General features: G+C 40.7%; 1 protein-coding gene across 1 annotated transcript in view; it reads left to right on the top strand.

Annotated features, from left to right (window-relative positions):
* The window catches only part of CCDC81 (coiled-coil domain containing 81), a 316,574-nt gene that overhangs the window by 62,367 nt on the left and 236,882 nt on the right, over positions 1–17,325 (top strand). The window lies entirely within an intron of this gene.

Below are 17,325 nucleotides of genomic sequence, written 5' to 3'. Positions count from 1 at the left end.
CAAATATTTACTTTAAATATTAATCCTGACAAATATTATAGAGCATTTGCATACTTTTCTACACAAGTTCAAGTAAGCTTTTCTTTCTTTAATCGTCTCCCTGGATTGTCTGTATCATTTGTTCAAACTGAAAAGAAGTAGCATATGCTGCCGTTCTTTGTGTAAACCCTGAGCTGTTTGCATTCCAAGCCGAGACAAGCACTACAGCGAGGGACACCCATTTGTTTACATATAAGCTTCAAAGGCCTAAAGCAGCAAGGCTTTGAAGTGGAGGCAAACAGTTGTGAACATTGTGCTTTAGTTAATACTTGGAACCTGTTGTGAAAGGGCAATACGTGAGTTTAATTGTGCTGCCCTTTATTTGTGCATGTGCGCTTTCAAGTGTTAGCTTAGCACATTAATGCCAGTACTAGGCTTTGAAAACATTTGTTGTGACAGGATCTCTCCCAAGTCTGTGGTTTTGGCTTTAAGACTCTATGGAACATATGATTTGATAAGGACTGTTTTTGACCTTGAAAATGAGTAAAACACATTTCAAGTTTTCCCGGAAGTGCCAGAGTAGATATCCGTGTATAATGTTTTATGTATTCTTGTGATACTTTTATGACTTATTGTCGAATAAAGTTATAAATTCGTAAAAATTCGATATCCGTGTCTGGATAAAGAAAAGGTCTGACATTTTGTAATGGGGCAATGATGACTTTTTGTGTCGCCAAATGTGTGCCCTTAATTCCAATGAGCTCGGAAGTAAAAATGGTAGACATTTTAATCATTGGAATCCGCATCACAGCTGAATTAAAGTTGTTTTTCTAAAACACCACAGTGTGATCCAGCCACTGGCTCCGATACTGAAGAAACATATGAGGAAAGAACCATCTTTACAAAAACTCCCAAAAATACTATTTCGGAAGATGAAAGAGAATAACACCCCAGTTACATTTGCATAACATTGTCAATTACTTTCCTGAGCACTTACCTTTCTGCAAGAAAAAAGTTGAATAGGGCGGCCATTACCTGATGCCACCTTGACAACACTCGGAGCATCAGACGGTTCACAAAGAAGAGCAGAATAAGGTTTTAATAGTATTTGCAAGAGCTAAATGGAAAAAATAATTCCCATGGAAAGTATTGGATAAAAGGTTTTCAAGAGAGGGGGAAAAGCAAATAAAAAACTGTTCAAAGAGGTTGATAAAAACACAAAGAATAAGCAGAACATAAGAAAACATGAGTAGCAAAATGCATCTTTAATTGTCAGCTTGTTGCAGGGATTCTGCTGAATTGTGCCTTGGGATGACAGGACGTCAGAATGTAGAGACTGAGCCTCTCTACAACGTCAGTATCTGTCGGCCCAAATCATGGTTAGCTCACAGTGCCTCACCTGAACTCCTAAACTTCCCGGAGTAGTAGGTGATTTTGGCAAGCTAGAACATGACCCTTTAGTCCCCAAGGGAACCAGTGAAACAGATCCTTACCTTTCGTCACTCACTCATGCATGCCTATAGTGAACTAGTGAACATAAGAAAGACACAAAGAAAGTTTACAATACATTTATAGAAACGATTGTAGTCTATTATGAAGCAAATGTGCCGCAAACTCTAGGTAGATGAAACTAAACAAAGTAATTAGCATTACTATAAACCTGTATAAAATAAACATCCTCACTATGGCAAATTATCTATCTGTCTAGCCCTGTCTTTACTGTGAGAACACAGGAATATACAAGTGACCTCTGGGATTGGCAACAGACACCATACCGGGTGTATATAGTTAGGCGGTCCGCATCATGAGTGTAAACTCAGTTTACACAAGGCTGCATGTCAGGCTTTGCGTGTGCTCATTCCAGGGCAGGTCTCTCTGCTGGAATTCTCCTCTCACAGTTTCTATGATAAAAACTATGGTGTTGGAAAGTAGCAACTGTGCTTCTCTGTTATGTCTAAAACATTAGGAGCTGTGGCTGACTTGAGCAAAGAAAACAGTACACCATGTTGTTATGTATTCCAGGCAACGTTGTACAAAATGTGCAGACTGCAGAATCACTGAATATCAAACAACATGTACCGCGTATTCCTAAAATAATGTCACAAAAACAAATGTTTTCATCCCTGTTTTTTCATGTGTGGCTGTGCAGAACAGAGACAGCCTAAAACATCTAATAAACAAAACTAAGAGAGAACCAAAGTGGCCCCAGAAGGGAAATCTCTACATGCTCACCCACTTTTTAAACTTTGAACAACCTCCAAGAAAGAGTTTGTACTCAGTTCACCTTAACAGGATCATCTTATTAAAGTCTTTACATGACTCACAACAGATTGACCAGTATGCATTTACCACTGGAAAGACACCTTCTGCTATGCCTTGTGGAAAACTCTTCTCAGTTTGCTAAAATACACTGCACACATTTCTGAGCTGCGCCCAACCTTAGAGCCATGCTTACGACCCCAGTGTAAGTTAAACACCTCCAAGTTGGTACCCCCCATATTCTATATATTATTCAACAGTCTGCAATCCTCTACATCTTCAGCAAATGCTTGGGAATAAACAGCCACAACTCATAAACGTACTCATTACATAGAATTTGTCTGTAGCCCTGTACTGCAGCTATTTAATATGGGCACATGCCCGGACATCCACTGGTGAATTGTCAACAGATTTGGCTTTTCTCACAGATTTGTTGCAACAGGCTTTGGCTTTAAGCCCTAGCCTACTTTGAAACATGCCTCTGCAACCCACATTGTGTGCTCAGCCTTTATCTTATTTAAAATTTAGTTTTACTTGCACTCCAAACTTTACTGGTTTGTAAAAGGTGTACCATATAAATTTCAACTTGCCCAACCACCCTTGCCTCCAAGGCTTACAGTATTTCTATTCTATGGACTCACACAGATGCACACAGCAACACTATGCTGTATATGACTCTAAGCCCTTTACTTACAACTTTTTAAAAATGATGTAAGGGCTCTTGGAGAAATGTGATTATTACTAACCAGGATTATGACATTTAAGGTGTCATCAGCAATGTCATTAACAATGTCATTTAATATGCCATGAGTGATTTTTTGTTTAAATTTGTTTATTGATTTTCCATTAGTATATTCCACGTCAGGTTACACAGTTGTATCACATTTACAACTAAATACTGCACTTTTTCCCTGAGGCGGGTTGAAGCCAAAGCATTACATAAATTAGACTTTATGCTTTTACACAGCATGGCAAAAATGGCTTCGCTTGTCTGGTTAAAGAATTACATCAACAATCGCAACATAACATTGATCTGATAAGAAGATAAAAATAATTAAATAAGTAACTTGTTGACTCTCGTTCACAACATTTTAATATTTTTAACAATTCAACACGACTCTCACCCTCTATCATCTTACTCTGGGGCCCACCTGTTGATCTGTGCGCAGCGTATAATTGTTTGTTAACCAAATTAGAAGTTGCCTAACCAGTTCTTATTCCGCTATTCACGTATACTATTCGCTGTGTTATTTAACTTGGACCAGTGACAGTCAAGGGACACCACTCTTGCTTCCCTATGCACCTTGCTGAGTGCTCCTTGAGTGTTGTTGGCTTGACTTTTTATACATCCGTTAGTTGGATGAGTTCTGGCTCGTGTTCCGCCCAGGTGTATTGCTGTGTATACCTCTGCCTGATTTTGCCAGATCGCGCGGAAATCTGTCAGGATTGCGTCCCAACTCGATGCGACCGGCTGTTGGCGGGTACCAATCACGTCCTCACGGTGTAACGCTATACTCTCCGCTTGCGCCCAGCAGAGCATCGACTGAAACAGGTCCTTGCCACAGGAGGCTCCGGGGACTTCCAGCGTTGCGTGATCAGGCGCTAAGCCACAATGAGCCCTAGGTCTACATAACGGGAGGTCACTTTATATTTGGCAGACCTGCGGTACAGACCCAGTATGCAGGTCTCCCATGTCCAGCTCAGCGTGCGTTCCGTTCATTGCGTTAAGGTCGTGATTACAATTAATATGTCATGTAGTATGTGAGGTCAAAAGCAGGGCATGACGGGGGTGCAAGTTTTAGGTAGTTCACTAAACTGTACCTAGCAAATTCTATGTTTTTTGGGAGGATTTTGAACATTAGTTCTTATCTCATTTCAACATCACTAATCTTTAGTTGTTAAGTGAATACCTATTTTTTTCGTTCGTTCGTAAGTCGGACCTGGAGCATAGCTTCTTTACCATCCTTTTGGTTAGGTGACTTGTACCCATCTTGTGCTTGCATTCACGGAACAACTTTTTACTTTTACTTTCAGCACTCCGTGAGCCTTTGGCCATGCGTGGTAGGGTTTTTCCACATGTACTGGCCTGCCACTAGGCCCTATGTCCAACCCTCTGGAGTGGCCAACCCTGCTGGACACTGCCTTAGTCTGTGCGCACCAGGGGTTGACTGTGGGGCGTGACCTGTGGCCAAGCCCTGCACCCAACCCACAGTAGAGCGGCCTGCACTGAGGCAGTTGGCTGCAGCTTCTCGTCTATAACTCGACTTTTATAATTTTATAAAATAGTTTTTGGTTCTGCAGTGCCGGTACTGCTACTGTGTGGTACACCAGGAGGTGCTGCACTGTGTGATGCAGTACCGAATGCTCATACAGTGCTACTGGCGACCCAAAATAATATATTTCTTTTATTTGATTAAGTGAGGGTTCATTTGACCCCCCTCCCCGCCCCCAACTTGGCCTGAGGGCAGGGTGTGCCCACCATGCTCCCTTATGTGGCCTTTCATATTATTTTTCTGGACTTGAGGAATGACTCCTGCAATAGCAGCAGCAGCATTTTCTTCAGTGTTGCAGCATGCCAATCTGATCCTTCAGTACCACGATAGCAGCAGCGGTACTGGGGTACCAAACATGACCAATGGGAGAAAAAGCTCCCTCAGCCAATCAGAATGATCTATTTATTTTATTTTTGGTACCACCAGACTCCTCGTGGGACTACTGCGAGATGAACAGAGTAGATATACCAACATATTTCCTAGAGTTAGCCCCATCATGCCGAAGCTGAACCCCTGTTTAGATGGTAATTCAAAAGAATTGGCAGAACGGATTTGCACCTTATTACAACAAGCATTGGTAAAGCCATTCACCCTGGCCTTTCATATAGCTACAGTTACCTCAAGTAATTAATAGATGTACTTTTAGAGTCAGAAAAAACAATGTGAAATCTTTAACAAGAGTGTAGCCTTTCAGACCTTTAACTTAACAAGTCTGTCACAAATCTGAAATATAACACATGGTTACTAAATGTCCTTCTTGTGCAAGATGGAACTGCTTAAAATGTAATTCACTGCTACTCTAATAAATTGGCAATGCTGGTTTATATTTACAAATCAATATCACAACTTTAAAAAATGTCTTGATTACAATATAACACTTGTACGTAGTATATATAGGCACTAACAATCACTGGTTAAGCTAAGTCCCTTCTACTGTATTGTTGGGAAACTGTGTTTTTTGAGTGACTCTAAATTTATGTCCCAATAAAATTATAAAGTGGCCACTGCCTTATGCTATGGTAGGAGGAAGCAAAATGCAAGCCAATAAATAAATAAAGTTATTTAGTGAGGGGTTCATTAGATAGATAGATAGATAGATAGATAGATAGATAGATAGATAATATTATACATACGACTAATGCCACCTCGTTATTGGTGAGCAAGGCTGGAATCAGCCAAAATGCGTTCGATGGCGGTTTGACAATAAAAACTATTGGCAATCACACATGGCGTCGTCATCCTTGTAAGAGGAATTGGAATAGTATTCAGACCATCTCTTGGGGGGGTTCGTACGGCGACGCGCCCTTCAATTTGGAGTACAGCGAGCAGTTCGCAAGGGAACAAGCGGAAATGATATATATACATATATATTTATATATATGTATATATATCTGTGATGGGCCCCGACCCGAGAGGCTGAGACCCGTCTAATGATAAATGTCATTTGGAACATATTTGCAAAAGGAGTGGCCGCCGGCTGTATTATTGAACACTGACGGAGTATTGATGGCAAGGCCACGTTGAGAGGCCTGTCTCGACTTGGAAAGTGAACTTTCAACCAGCCAAGGTTTGCAAAAGGGATTTCCTGTGCACTTCGTGCTTGTGAACACCAATTTTGAATGCAAGTAATTAACCGAACAAGAACTGGGTGGTTGCGGAATTTTCCTTGACATGCACTGTGACCTTTTGATTCAGCCACAATATGGAACTTTCCTTTCAAAGGTGCTATTGATGCACTTGCCACACAGTGAAAGCAAGTCTAAATTTTGCCACAATCCAACATTGAATGACTGAGTGATGCAAAAACAGCAGTAATGGAGCATTATGGATGATGTGGTCCAGGTGACTACAAAACACATCAATTTAATGACTCCAGTGCAGGCAAATCAAACCTATGAAAATACTATATTTTCTAAGCATTAATCTGAAGTAAATCTGAAGACAGTACCTACCATCTCTGTAAAACAAACTTATCCAGATCTCTAATATTTGTAATCTACTGCCGCTTTAAATCAAACATGTAGACATTGGTCCTTCTTCAGTGTTGTAAGCTACGTTGTTTAAAAGCTAACAAACCCACCCAATGAACATTTGCATATGATTAGGACTCGCATGAGTTGAAATGCGTATTGCCTTTTTGCCTCTGAATAAAGAATGTATGAAGCACTGTTGGTGTGGCCTGTCTCACTTTACTGAAGAGTACGTGTTTTCTTATGGAATACTTGAGATGTCTGACACACCTGTGATGGGCCCCGACCCGAGAGGCTGAGATGCTCCTAATGTCAGGTGTCATTTGGAATGTATATATATATATATATATATATATATATATATATATATATATTCAATGAAAAAAACAAAGGTTGGCAATAAATTATAGCTAGGAAAAATTAATTAATTATTTGTATCAAAACCAACCTAACTACACAAACCATAGAAATTCTAAAGTTATTGTTATAACCTATAGTAATAATGTGCACCTACCCAAAACTTACTATAAATCGTACACCTCTGTACACAGTCTTGTCAACTCGCTAGACACACTACATTAACTATAGCTCGGGCCTTCCCCATGCACTGCTTATACCCTTTCATAATAAATCACTTATAGCAGGTTAAATGATAGCATTCATAACAAGACTCATGACATCTCAAATGGCATAATTTATGAGAACACTATCCATGGTAGATCACCGACTTTAGAATTTAAAGGTTGTGTAGTTTAAGTTGGTTTTGTATGCAAATATAAATACGTTTTCCTAACTATAACTTATCCTCAACCTTTGGTTTTTACATTGAATTTCAGTGTTTTTTTATTTTATAAAAATGTGTTTGAAATCATATAATGTTGTTTATTATGATATACATTTTTTGCATTTTTTTTATTGGTACTGTTGTATTCTTGGGAAAGTTCATTAAGATCATCAGTGTTGTCTGCGTCACTGGTTTACATTCATTACCATTTCCTCAAAAGTACCACGGTACCCCTATTGATTACCTGGGACTGGCTATTACATGCTGTGTAGTACATGCTTCCGAATTGTATTGTGGATCAGAAACTGTACCTCCCTGTGAAAAGATCTTAAATGGCATATGTTTATGGATGACTTGTTATCATTGTCTCTTTTTGATGTTACCACTAACCAATAAAGAGTGTTTTTTGGGGATAAAAATTATTGCAGTACCCGCCATAGAATTTGAAAATTGTATTTAGACCAAAAATTTAATTTTTATTTCAAATATGGATTCAGGGTTTCATGGCTAGCTATGTAGTTTAATTGTATATGTGTTAGTATTGTTACTTTAGGTTGCGGTTGTGAACTATGCTGGTACAGCAATAGTATTTAGATGCTACAGTGGTTCTTTTTTGTAAAACAACATTTCGTTGGCTTAGAATTGTGTCAATTGTAGGAAACAGGAAGTGTATAGCTCTGATCCACATTGAGTTTGATTTCTTTCAAGGAGAAGGTTGTGCTGTTTGGAAGAGTGAATATATTTTCTTCAAAAGCCACCGTGCAACTTTTGAACACATGCAATGGTTGAAGAAAATTACACTGTACTGTTGTAACAGGAGGAACAAGAGATGGCGTAGGTGAAAAAAATTAAAGGAATTGATTGTGTGGAATTATTTTCATTGCCACCTGAAGGGAAATAGGAAACCGATTTAGGTCTGGATTTAACGAAGACCTTTTGTTTTTATAAAATTTTTATTCCTCTCTATCTACGGGCTGACTTCACTTTGAGTAATAACATTCGGCTCTTTCGCAAGGAGCATATTCAGACCCAAAGTAGTTTTGTTCAATGCCAGAAACTACTGCGGCAATTTGTGTTTTTTTTTAAACTCTTTTTATTAATAGCAGCACAAGTTATTAATTCAGTTCAGACAATCTTGACAATCATACAAGAAATAAATATGTGGGTTTTTTTTAGACCAAAAATATTTTTGCTTTTGCCAGTCTTTGTTCTAATGATAAGGTTCCGCAGTTCCCACAAAAGTAAAGTTTTACAAAAAACATGTAAAAAACACACATTGACAGAACCAAAAGGCTGACAACCAATGTCATACCCATTGGCTTTGCGAATGCTTGTTTATTTTCATGTTTCCTATTATTCTGTTGAAACTCGTTACACTGATTTTTCATTATGAATATTTTTGGGAAATATTAGCATGCGTTAATACATTTTACTAAACGATGTTTCAAAGAAATGACACCTAACATTTCACAGGGGTTAAGCAAAACATTTATTTTCCTAGTTGTATTTTTTTATGAACAAGTTATTTTGAGCAAAGAATCATCAATCTTATTTTCAAGCTTTTGCATATATCTGAATCTAGTCAGAGAGCATCCTGGAAGCATTATATGAAGCCTCATATTGTTAATCTTTGCAAACGTGTGTACACATTTTTATACTTGACCCACTGTCAGTAGTTCAGTCTGAATTTACATTTTCTTAGAGTGCGCACCCTAATAACAAAGGCTTTGTGTTTATGAACTATAAATACAAGTTCGAACAGCATTAACATATGGGCACAAATATTACCTTAACTGCAGACAACGCCCTTCCCTGATCCATAATGCAGTACTGTAATCTGGCAGCCAAAGGGTTTGTGCTGCAGGGGGTAGGGCCTACTTATCCCACTGACAAAATAAACATGAAAACGTGTTGCCCTTGCCCCATAAAATATGTCCTGGGTGTCGGGCTTTAGGAATTCCAGACCCATGATCTATTCAGACCTGCATATACTCAAGTTGTTACTAGAGATTCCACTCAAGTCAAATGTTACATCTTAAAAATTACTTTCCAGAGCTGCAATTCCTCAATGCATTACTAGAGTTCATTCTTGAGTCAGATGCAAAAGCAATAAATACCTTTCATGGCGCTGCAGGTCCCCCAGCCGTTACTAGATATCCATCTCAAGTCAAATGTAAAAGCATTTATATTCCTTCATGAAGGTGCAGTTTAGCATGTCATTATTAGGTGTCCCTCAGGCATCAAATGCAATAGCATTTATATTCTTACATGAAGCTGCAGTTCCACTAGTCATTGCTAGGTGCCCTGATCGAGTCAGATGTATAAACATTGAAATTCTTACATGAAGCTGCAGTTCCATTACTGGTTACTAGGTGTACCTCAAAAGTCTAATGCAAAAGCACTGAAATTCTTTCATGAAGCTGCAGTTCCATTACTGGTTACTAGGTGTACCTTAAAAGTCGAATGCAAAAGCATTGAAATTCTTTCATGAAGCTGCAGTTTTACTAGTCTTTACTAGGTTTTACTTAAGTCAAATGCAAATAAATTGATCTTCTTTCATGAAGGTGCAGTTAAACAAGTCGTTACTAGATGTCCTTCACAACTCAAATGCAAAAGCATTGAAATCCTTACGTAAAGCCGCAGTTCCACTACTCATCACTAGGTGTCCTTCAAAACTCAAATGCAAAAGCATTGAAATTCTTTCATGAAGCTGCAGTTCCACAAATAGTTACTAGGTGACCCTTTTAGTCAAATGCAAAAGCCTTGAAATTCTTACATGAAGCCGCAGTTCTACTAGTCATTACCAGGTGTCCCTATTAAGTCAGACGCAAAAGTCCTGAAATTGTTATATGAAGCTGCAGTTCCACTTGTCATTACTAGGTGTCCTTCACAAGTCAAGTGCAAAAGCATTGGAATATTTGCATGAAGCTGCAGTTCCACTTCTTGGTAACAGAGGTCCAGCTGAAGTCAGAAGCAACTACTTCAAATGACCTGTGCCAAGCCTGTGGGTCGTGGCTTTAGCATATGAAGTGAGGGTGTGGCCTAACGGTCAGAGCAGTCGACCTTGAAGCTGGGGAACCGGGTTCGAGTCTCGGCAGAGACACTTAACATCCTGTGATTCTGGGCAAATGACTTAATGTCCCTGTGCCTAACAAAAAATGAATGTGTCCGTTTGTAACGCAACTGGTGCTCCTGTAAAGCGCTATATAAAACTCCAGGGGGAAAAAAATATATTGCATACATACTTTTGCTATATCAATCATTTGTGCTTGTTTTCCATGAGTAAGTATGTCCCATTTAAGAAATCATTCTGTATCATGCCATGTGGAGGGTGATTTTCTGTTACCTTTAATAGCTACAGATATTGATGACCCAGTTGATTTGAGAGCTTTAGCATGTTGTTCACAAGGATCATCTTTCCAAAGAACAAAAAGCAGGCAGTTTTTATGGTAAAAGAGTGCTATATTGAATCTAGTTTTCCTAATTGTGCTAATGTTAAACACCTAGAGATTCCTTTCTGAAGGCTCTTTATTCAAAATCTTCAATACGAGAGTGACAGACAAATGGTCATTCTCTTTCCAAATTGGTACTCTGAAGTTATCTCTCAAAGCAAAATACTTGTAGCAATGAAGTCAATCGATGTATCTATTGAGCTATTAATATAAGTACGACATGCAGGAGAATTAATGCATGTCATTTAACATACATAAATGAAGTTCTTGTACTATCTTTCTAATCGCGCTCACTTTAGATTGGATTTGTTTGTTACAAATTTGGAGTCAGGGATGCCCATCTCTCATCTGTGACTCTGCTTCAAGGTCTAATTGGTCAGTGTTGCCCTTGGGTAAACTTGTCTGTTGGTTATATGTACCTCATCCCAACAACTCAACAAGCTGGTTAAAAATTAGATAACGTTCTCCAAGCTTGTGGATATATATTTAGGGGAATTATTGTAATTGTAAATGCATTTATATAGCGCGTACTACCTTTGACGAGGGGTCGAACCACTTTTTCACGAGTAGCACACTACTCTGGAGCCCAAAACGGATTAGTGGCAAGGTTTTTGTACTGGGGTGAATGTATGACATTATTCTGCATTCTGTCCATCAATTGTTCTTTTTGCGTTTGTTACCCCGAGTGGGACGGGTTTTCCCAGACGTGGGTCCCGTGCTGTCCATACCACTGGAGTCAAGCTATCCTGATTGATGAGGGGTGATACCCCGAAACCGGTCCTAGAATGCTTGTTTCCAGTCCAGGGAGGACCTGGCCTGGCAGTTCGAGCTGCACTGTTCCCATTGGGCACAGGGTTAAGACTGATTTGCATATGGTTGGGTTCAAATTGGAATGGCATGGTGAGCAAAAAAACGATGGATTTAGGCCCAGATCTCTGTACTGGGGTGAATGTATGACATTGTTCTGCATTTTGTCCATCAATTGTTCTTTTTGCGTTCTCCAGCGGGCGGGCAGAGAGCGAATATCTTCTTTTCCCAGCCCACAAGCGCTATGGGCTGGGTGATGACTATTTGGCTCCTGGCCCCCTCTGCCTGGTTGGTTCTTTCCCCCGGACTCCTACATTTCACCGTGCACCAGGGGATTGGCTCCCCAGGGCAGAAAGAGCCTCAGGGGATGGGGTCATACTCAGGCCCCCACCCCCCAAGTAAACAATGAAAGCTGTGCTGACCCCCGGGCACTGGCCTGACCTGGGGTTATTTAAGAAAATGTAGCGAAACCCCATTTGCTTTCTCAGATGGGGGGTCAAAGATCAAATCTTTGTATGCTCATACATTGGACCCCTTTGGGTCAATTTTGATGATCCTGGGATTGTTTTACTCCAGTTAGCGGACTATAACCACGAAGGACATTTACAGCAGGCCTTCACAAGGGAGCACTTTACAAGGAGCTGGTTTCCCTGGCTCCCTGCACCAGCTTTTCTCCTTTGCCTGGCTCCAGGGGCTCACTTCTGCTGCTGGGGCACATACGTCTAGGTCTTCCCCAGGGGTGGAAGCTCCCCTCAGGCAACAGCCACCATCCTGTCAGGGTGAACCACAAAAGTCTCTAAATTAACGTGTGCTTAACTATTTGGTAGTTTGCCTCAAAAGCAGTCAAGCTTAACTTAGGATATGTGTAAAGTAATTCTTCAGGACACAAACAGTAATGAAGTGAAAACACAAAGCATAAAAAATCCCAAACAAATTTAGAAAAATAGAGTAATTTTAATAAATAAAATGACACCATAAAGACAAAAATCCAATCATAGAACTAGAGATATTGATTTTTAAAGTTTTTAGTGAAAATAGCGCCAAGAAGCAGAAAGCTCCACTCGCGGTTATCTGGTATGGGGATATTCACAAGTTTAGGAGGACCGTGATCGAGCACGGGCCAGATACAGGGACCAGGTTTGTCCAGGTGAAAATGTACCTTCTCAAGTCTGGTGCAAAGAGTTCCGTTCACATTGGAGGTGGCCGCAATGAGGGTGTTTTCGAGGCCAAATGTCGCAGACAGTCGTTGCTGTAGCGCTAAGAGCTGGTCATCGCTGGAGCTTTAAGTTGGTGGTGGCCACGGGCCATCATTGCTGTAGCGTGGTCTTGTGTAGCTAGTCATTGCAGACGGTTGCTGTCGGCACGAAGAGCAGGTCTCACCGAAGCTTTGGTGTGGCAGTTGTCATGGGTGACAGAATCTTGGAACAAACAACCCCATTAGCTGTCTCGAGAAGCTGAAAACTTCAGGGTTTTCACTTTTTTCTTGTGGAGTAGCTCTCACTGGTGCCAACCCAGAGGCCAGGACCCTGGGAGCACCTCTTGGTAATCAGGACTCACTCCAGCAGGTTCCAGCAGCAAGGCTCAGGCAGATCCAGGCTGGGCTAGTTGGTGCTGGTCATCTGGGCAGTTGTAGGGAGACCTCTGGACGCTTGTTGTTTGTAGCTCACACAGGAGTTCAGCCATCTGACCTTTGGAGTCACTCTGGGTAGCTTGGGGTCAAGGCAAGGAGGTCCAGTCTTCTTTCTTCAGACAGCAAGGTAGTCCTTCTGGCAGCAGGATAGTCCTTCTTCTAAATCTTCCACAGGTCCAGAAGTGTTCTGATGAGTGGTTCATATAGTCTCTTTTTTATAGCTGGTGCCTGTCTTTGTGTGGGGGAAATCCCTGACAGTTAGAAATTGGGTTATTGTTTGAGGGGGCTGGAAACCCTACTCAAGCAACAGCCACAATCCTTGTCAGGGTGAACCACAAAAGTCAGTAAATTAACTTATGCTTAACCTTCTGGTAGCTTGGCACAAAAGCAGTCAGGCTTAACTTAGAGGCACTGTGTTCAGCATTTATGCAACACACAAACAGTAATAAAGTGAAAACACAACATAGGAAAAACCCCACTCCAATTTAGAAAAACAGGATACATTTTAATAAGTACAATTACACCAAAATGATTCCTATCAGTAGAATCAGAGTTATGAATAAAACTTTTATGGGTGATATCTGGCGCCTTAAAGATCCACGTGCCAACCACGCGTATCTATTCACGCAAGACTGGGGCAGAGTCAAAAGTTAAGGCTGATCGCAATGGAGTGCACGTTGGATACACGAGTTAGATTAGGCCCTGTCTTGGTTTGCACTCAGACTTAGAAGAAATCTCAGAGAAAAGTCTAGGAGAAGGTAGAGTTAAATGAAGGAAGGCATCAGGCTGTGTCTGAGGAGGCGTCTGCAATGCCGTGGAGCCTAAGGATGAAGTCTAGATGAAGCCATCAATGGTGGGAAAAGCTCCAAATGGGAAAAGCTGAATTTCTAGGCCAAGGAGATCGTCGTCAATGGGGAGCCTCTCGCCGTTCATCCTATTGTAGATTTTTACCTTCCGACTTAGACAACTTTTTGGAAATTGAAAACCTACAGTTACGCAGCATCAAGTGGTAGCTAAAGAGGTCTCCACAAGGCCAGATATCATCACTGAGAGGTCAAACTGAACCGTATTTGCTTCTGCGAAGAAGAACGTAGTGCTAGCTACCGCGAAGGCAGGCTGACCGGCGATTCGCTTTGGGCCGATCAGCTGGCAGGTTGGTCACAGTCTCCTGTTGGTTCTTCTGGCTTTTTTTGGGTTAAAATGTTTCAAAGTCCAGACTCTTGGGGTTAGACAGGAGGAGCACCTTAAACACCACGTTCAAGGGTCAAGGATTTGTTGAACCACTTGGCGGGTTAGGATGTCATTGTCCGTGATTTGACACTGGTTCTACAAAAGATAAGCAAGAATGTATCTAGGTCAAAGGTAGGTTGATGAACAGGCATAAAATGGAGTCTTGGTCTGACAAAATGGAGTCTGGTTTTAGGGTCTATACAGCAAGTTGGAGAAATTTGAGGAGAGAAATAAGTTTCAGATAGTGCCTTAGCTATCTGGGCTAGCGATGCAAAGAGTAATCATGAGACCTGGGATCATAAGGCACTTTTTGTTAGTTATAGGATGGTGATGATGAGGGGGTAATAAATATGTTTTCACTTTTCATACTATGTTTTTTGTTATAAATAAAACTTGCGTAATTAAAGGAATTTAAGTGTTGCATAAGTGCAAAGGAAGGAGTGATTTCCATTAATCACAAATTTATACGTGTGTCTTTAAGTGTCAGGGAATAACTTAGTGATGGTCTTTTGAATTTAAGTGGTACCCCCCACTGAAGGACAGAGAGAAGGTATTCTTTATAGAAATGTGTGATTTGTAGATTACATTTGTTAAAGGGTTTACTTTCATCACAGAACCAATGAACTGAGTTTCAAAACTGGACCACATTTGCGGGGACGCATCTTTTAGCAGTGGCATTAGGAGCCTGATGCAAGTCCCACCATTTCATGCTGATGTTCGAGTTTTGTCACGGTTGGTGACAAAGAGTGCTGAGTGGAAGCTACCCTTTCCTAATGTTAAAGTGCATCGTAGCAGTTGCTTCACGTATGTTAATGCAACAAAAATGGCAGTATTCTGTACTAGATAAGACATGTTTGCGTCCACTTTAGATTGTGACTAATTTAAGTCTTACACCTGCAGCACCCAGTTCAATATCCAGCAAGATCATTAAACTCTTATTTACGTTTTGAGCAGATAATGTACTCAGCAGTGGGTCACCTGGCAGATTCTCAAGGCTGGGGCAAAAGTACTTGAGTAACGTTTTAAGGTCAAAGAATTAAAAAAAAGATTACGCGTGTCTATTCAACACCGAGGAGGCATTGGCAGTAGATAAGGAAGAGGATCTTGAATATTTTGTGGCAAGTACTGATGTGGGGGGATAGACAGCATCTCAGAAGGACGGCTTTGGTAATGATAAGGAACTGGAAACCTAATTCACTACATGTAGAGGGGGCGGCCTAGGATAGGTAATTTAATTACCTGTCTTTATTAAGTACAATTATTTAAAGGTGAAAAACATATCCCACCAGGAGCTGCTACATAGGTTTCTGGCACTCAGACATGCAAGTCTACTGGGTACAACCCTTAATAGTTAGCTTTATGAAAAGTTCTGGTGACCTTGCTTGGACTGCAGTGTTGAGAAGGAAACTGTCCATTGTCAGGTTTGAAAGGCCAGTGATAAAAGATTAAAGCGCAATATAGTGCCTATGCAGAAGTTTGATTTTTCTGAGAATTCATGGGAAATGTTTGGAATAGATTTCCTGGGACCGTATCGGGTACCACTGGCTGAGAACAAATTTACAACAGTGCTAGTGGATTGAGTAATAGTTCGTACCAATTTTTGCCAATATTGGAAATTGCCAATATCTTTTTTACAGGAGGGTTACCACATGAAGTTTTTGTTGAGCAATGGTGAACAGTTCACCTTGTGGGATATGCAGATTTGTTTAAGGAGGTGACATGAAACATAAGATGTATAGTTTGTACCACACACAAGGTGATGGCATGGCGTAGAGAGCCAGTAGGATGGGAGGAGATTGTGTGAAGTTGGCTGTAGCTTGTGGGGTTCCACTGTAGGATGCCTTGCCTATCATGTTTAGTCATTTCACAACACACCTCAGAGATGGACATGTGCTATGCCTATTAGGCATTGAAGGGCAGGGGAACACACAGGTATATCTCTCGTGGCTCAGTAAGTCAGTGTGATTAGATTGGAGGAAATTAGGCAGATCAGACACAAATTAGCTCATGAGAAGGCTGAGACTAGGAATGGCAGACTATTATGCATGAGGAGGTCAATATTAAAAAAGGAGATGTGGTCAGGGTGAAGCTACCAGTAGGATAAGATATCTGGTCTGGAAGTAGCTGCCAAGGACATTAGAGGGAATGCCATTGAGTTCAGAAGTTGACTGTAGATGATTCTTGAGTGTATTACCAAGGTTAACAAGTTCAAACAGACATCTGACAAAATAAAAGATGTTAGTTGTTAATCGAGTACTTCTTAGATGCAAAAGAAAAGCATAGAAACAAGTTTGAGGGATCGGTCAAGGTGAGCCCTAGAGGTTGTCTTATGTGACACATGCCAGAAAAATGTTATTACTTTTTTCTTTCAAGCACCTAATTTGTTATTGGTTTTCTTATGGTTATTGTTTGTTATGCTTCTGTAAGGGGTCATTTGTGTTGATGTTGTTTGGAAATCATTATTTATTGGTCTGTTTGTGAAGTCAGTAAAAAAAATGAGGACTGTTATGTCTTGTGTTGTCTTGTAGAAGTTCTGTGCCGGGTGGGTCTATGTGAAAATGTTATTCAGAATGTTGATGATGAAACCTAATAGCTGATGGAGAGAGAGCTTGAGAGCTCCAGTTGCCCTCTGTGTGGTTCCAACGAAGTACTCGCCTACAGCACTGTCTCTGTGGCACTTATTAATTGGCTGCCTTTTTTCCTCCCCCACAGCCTTCGAAGAGCATACAAACACTCCCTGCCTCTCAGTGGCTCTCTGTACGAAATGGGGATTAAGTTTATCTAATCCCCATTTAAGTACCACACAATAGATGATCAGCAGCTCTTTGAGTTCTTCGGCTTCAAGAAACAGAGAGTAGCGATGAAAGGCAGTATTTCATAGTTAATCCTCTTCTCCAAAAACGTGTGCAATCAGCTGCCAAAAAGGATCCCTAAATGACAT

This window comes from Triturus cristatus, chromosome 8 (assembly GCF_964204655.1).
Source record: "Triturus cristatus chromosome 8, aTriCri1.1, whole genome shotgun sequence".
Taxonomy (NCBI): domain Eukaryota; kingdom Metazoa; phylum Chordata; class Amphibia; order Caudata; family Salamandridae; genus Triturus; species Triturus cristatus.
The sequence above is the reverse complement of the archived record's forward strand: the minus strand, read 5'-3'. Positions and strand labels throughout refer to the sequence as shown.